The 4998-nt window shown below is 32.6% G+C and overlaps 1 pseudogene; it reads left to right on the top strand.

Annotated features, from left to right (window-relative positions):
- Positions 1-1772: 1772 nt before the first annotated feature.
- Positions 1773-2696, top strand: LOC125357908 (annotated as a pseudogene).
- Positions 2697-4998: the final 2302 nt, after the last annotated feature.

Genomic DNA, 4998 nt, shown 5'->3' on the forward strand with positions numbered 1-4998 from the left:
CACCTTTGTAATCCTAACTATTTAGTAGTATAAAACCAGGAGGATTAAGATTTGAAACCAGCCAGGCAGAGAAGTCTCAAGATTCCATCTCTAATTAATCAGCAGAATGCTAGGCCAGAGTTATGGTTCAGAAATGGCACAATGAGAACCATGAGCAAGCAAGCAAAGATAACACCAGATTTCCAAAATTTCAGCTGCTGTATCAAAACACACAGACACACACAGACCCTGACTCAGACCCAGACACCCCCCACCCTTGCTTATAGGCACTTTAAACAGTTTTACTTGGTTTATTTGTAACCACTAATACAATATTCACTGAAAAATAGAAAATACAGCTGGTCTGTGGTGCCGCACTCCTATAATCCTAGTTACTTAAAAGGATGAGATCTGAGTAACATGTTTCAATGACAGCCTAGCAAGAAAGTCTATGACATTTTGATCTTGAATTAAAGATTAAAAAGCCAGAAATGAACTGTGGCTCAACTGGTAGAGTTTTATCTGTGAACAAAAAAATCTATGAAACAACTCTCGAGTACTGAGTTCAAGCCCCATCCCAAAAAGTTAAGTTAACAAAAAGTTAAGCATTCATTAATTTAAAATATCTTATGTGCACTGCTGGCTATACATAGCTGAAGTCAAATTACCTCAAGAAGACTATATACGGTTTTTCTTGGTATGAAGTGACTAGTGGAGTGAGGAAAAAATCAGTGATAAACGCTAAAACAATGAAGAGGAATTTATACATTGCTTAGTTTTCTTCTTCTCAGAATCTATTGTCTGAAATGTTCCACTTGTAGTTACGTACTTCCAAAAAGAACACTCATAAAAGATCTTATATAATTAAATATGGCTGGTAGATATAATAAAAGTGACTTCATCCATAATTGGTTTTAATGTAAGAGATGAATCTCCTTAACTATTATGAGAAAGAATTAAAGGATATATATATATATATATATATATATATATATATATATATATATATATATATATATATATTTTAATCTTGGGAGTGCCATTATTGCGTCTTCATTTATGTAAGATGACAATTTGCTTCTATTAGGTTAGTTAAAACATTGTCAAGCATTTTGTGATTCTGGTTTTTCAGTAAATTTGTCTATTTGGTCTATTTATCCAGTAAATTTCTCTATTGGGTTTTGCCTTTAAAACTAATCGCATCAAGACTTCGCTCCCAGTTAACAATTCCCAATTTACTTGTGTGTCTTTCATCTAGCAGATCATGGAATTTATTTGTCCTGAAGAATCTTTCATATTTCTGCTTTGGTATTTCTATTTTTCCTAATCTTCCTGTGTGATAATACTTTTCCCTCATGCTGATTAATGATAGCCTAGTTTACATTTGCAAAAATTAAAATAAAAAGTAGTTTTTATTTGTGGAAAAACTTGGTCTAGCATTGTGACATGTTTCATTTATCAATTTTATGGTATTAATGTGTTACTGATTTATACTTGATTTCTAATTTCATATTCTACTTTTTAATTTGAATAAATTTTCCTAAATATGATGGACTTAACATATTTTTCACACTCTTCCAACTTTCCACAAGATTGTGGGTTTGAACTAGTTCTATACTAATACACACATATACTAATACACACAGGTATCATAGAATTCATTAAATTAAATTTAGTCAATTGAATGTTTACCCTATTTCTTTTGTATTTATATAAAGTATGTATGTTATAATGTCAATAGTAGTGGTGATGTTTTCTTGGTTTTATTTTACTTAGGTAACTCAGCTGGATACATGGCTCACATGAATGAATCAAACATATTTCTGTTTGTGCTTCTGGGATTCTCCAGTTCTTTGGGGATTTCAGCTTCACCATCTTCTCTATGGTCTATATGACATCAGTTTTATGGAATGTAATGATCATTGTCATCATTTACTCTGACTCCCGTTTGAACTCGCCTATATATTTCTTGCTAAGTAACCTTTCTTTCATTAATATCTTCCAATCTAACTTTGCTACCCCTAAGATGTTCATGGACTTTTTTGCTGAACACAAGAACATCTCATTTGAGGGTTGCATGACCCAGATATTTGTACTTCATAGTTTTGTTGGGAGTGAGATGATAATGCTTGTAGCCATGGGATTTGACAGATTTATAGCAATTTGTAAGCCATTGCATTACAGTACAATTATAAACCAGAGGCTATGGGTAATATTTGTGTCTGTTTCATGGGCTGTGGGTATTTTTCATTCTGTGAGCCATTTGGTTTTTACAATGGATCTGCCATTCTGTGGTCCCAATGTGGTAGAGAGCTTCTTTTGTGACCTCCCTCTGGTGATAAAACTGGCTTACATGGATACATACAGAATGGAAATTATGACTCTAATAGTGGACTGATATCCCTGAGCTGTTTTCTGGCTTTAATTATTTCCTATGCCATCGTCTTGATGACTGTCAGGAACAGATCCTCCAGTGGGTCATCCAAAGCCCTTTCTACATTAATTGCCCACATTACAGTGGAGATTCTCTTCTTTGGAACTTGCATTTATTTCTATATATAGCCTTTTAGTAGATTTCTGTGGACAAGTTCATTTCTGTCTTCTACATTATTTGCACACCTTTACTGAAACCCATCATCTACTCCCTGAGGAATGAAGATATCAAATCAGCCATAAGGAAGTTGAGAAGCAGTCATGTCAACTGTTCGAAGAAATAAGAATCTTCATGACAGAGTATAGTGCTGAATTAGAACACAGAGCCTCCTGAGAGTAACAGGACCACACTAATTATCTTTGCCAGTAATATGGGCAGCTGCATCATAGAAATTTTGTCCTAAATAAAAGACATCTCACAAACCAGTTCTTTTTTCTATTTAAATATAATTTTTATGGAAACTGGTTGTTTATAAGGTAAAGATTACCGTAAAACTTGTATTAACAACGAATTTTGAGTTTCTAATTTTCAAAATCCTTATTCATGCCATAAGCTCATGATTCGTTTTGATTGAATACATTTTGCCTTGCAAACAAAATTTACCGGTAAATTTCTGATATCCTCATTCAATTTTTCCATAACACTATTTACACACATTTGTTTAGTAGAAAAATTGTCTCAACTTAAATTTATCTTTAATTTAAAATGTGGATTTCTCATTATACATTTGTTAGCGTATGTTCTTGTGGATTGAGTATTTTATTTATTTGTAATTTACTATTATGTAATTAGTTATTCACAATGTTTTTACCTACTCCTTTGGAAAGTTTGGTTGCTGTTTTCTTTTAGATTATTTAATACAGAGTCTTACTTATTGTGAAACTTACAGCAAATATTTGCTAGTATCAATAGCATACATATTTGTTCCCCAATCTACTTATATTTAAGGCTGGTAATTTGTTTGTATTGAATTCTGCATCATTCAGAGAAAATGGAAATGTCTTTGAAGTTATGTACACACATGGATGACATTATTTAAACTGAAAGAAGAAAGTTAATGTGATATATATTCAAAATTTACAAATACACAAAGTGATAATTATTTATATCTGAGGACCAGATCTATTATTTTCTGTTTCTTTAGAAAAGAAAGTAAAATTCATGTGCATTTAATACTAACGATGAACGGCAACTATTAACTTTTGTTTTATTATATAGTCAAACATTTTTGTTGAATAAGAACCCTTGAGACCTAAATTATAAAAAAAAAAAATCTTTCATATACAGTTTAAGTGTTTGCATTCAAAAAAACAGAACTTCTTAATGGAAATTTGTAAAGGTGTAATTGTCATCACTCCAAATTCAGTATTTTATCATTTTACATTCTAAATGTAAGTTGGGGCTACATGCCTAAAGATTAACTGTGAATGGTAAATTTTACCTCAAGCAGAATTATAGATACTGTCTTGTTGAAACATCATATTAAGTAGAATTTTTGGTTTTTGTAACTTCAGAACTTTGTTCAACTTCATAGGTACTACGCCAAACATAGTAATCACCCTTAAAATCACTATTTTCACTTATATGCTTTAAACAGTGCTAGAAGACTTTGAATATCCGGTAAACATGAAATTTGTCATAATATTGTTGTTATACAATATTTATTTCACATTTCTTTAGAAAATAGGGCGAGATTGGTTCTGAACCTGAAAAATTAAGGACTTCTGGGTTCTTACTAAGTAAGTCTGTCATATTCATGGACTTATTACACACAGTTATAAGCATGTAAAATCAAAAACCAAAAATTCTAGGAAGGTCTTCGCTCAGCAGATATAAATGAACTCATAGTGCAAGAATCAGCTGTGTTTTAATCAATCTGTGATCTTCTGAGTATTTTCCTAACCTTTTGAATCCCCCAAAGTTAATTGTGTCCCCCAAACCATATAAGAGCTATGATAATCTTCTCAATCAGAAAAGGCATGTAAGTCCCTAAATTAGTGATAAAATGAAAATTATACATTTGTTGAAAAGTGGCATATGTTTAGTAGTTTGAGTGTCATTTGGTACATAATACAATATATGTATTATAGATGTAGTATACATACTATATATGATAATGCTAAATCTCTGCTTTATACTGTATATATTACATAGATTAATATATTGTATATTATGGTAATATTCTGTTGTATTATGTACATATAATCTGTTAATATTAATTATGTAACATCATTCATACATGATATTATGTTATAATATTGTTATATTATTATAAGTTATGCATATTACTGTATAATGTATATACATATGTGTGGGGCACGCCCACCCAGATGCCTTGCATTAAGAGGCAATTAGTTGGCCCCAACTGTTTTCCCAGCCCTGGGGCCGCGTGGTTGTTATGCGGAACCCGGAAACCCAGAAAGGCGGTTCTAGCTGGTCCCGCCTTCCAGCTTTGGGAACACATGTAGACAAGATGGTGCCTGGAGGTGAACCCAGAGGCGGTCCTGTGGGCTGTGACGTAGAATTAGGCCACCTCCTAGGATTGGTCCCTGGGCCCTCCACCCTTGATGGACAGCCAGAAGTCC

The sequence above is a fragment of the Perognathus longimembris genome, chromosome 10 (genome assembly GCF_023159225.1).
Source record: "Perognathus longimembris pacificus isolate PPM17 chromosome 10, ASM2315922v1, whole genome shotgun sequence".
Taxonomy (NCBI): domain Eukaryota; kingdom Metazoa; phylum Chordata; class Mammalia; order Rodentia; family Heteromyidae; genus Perognathus; species Perognathus longimembris.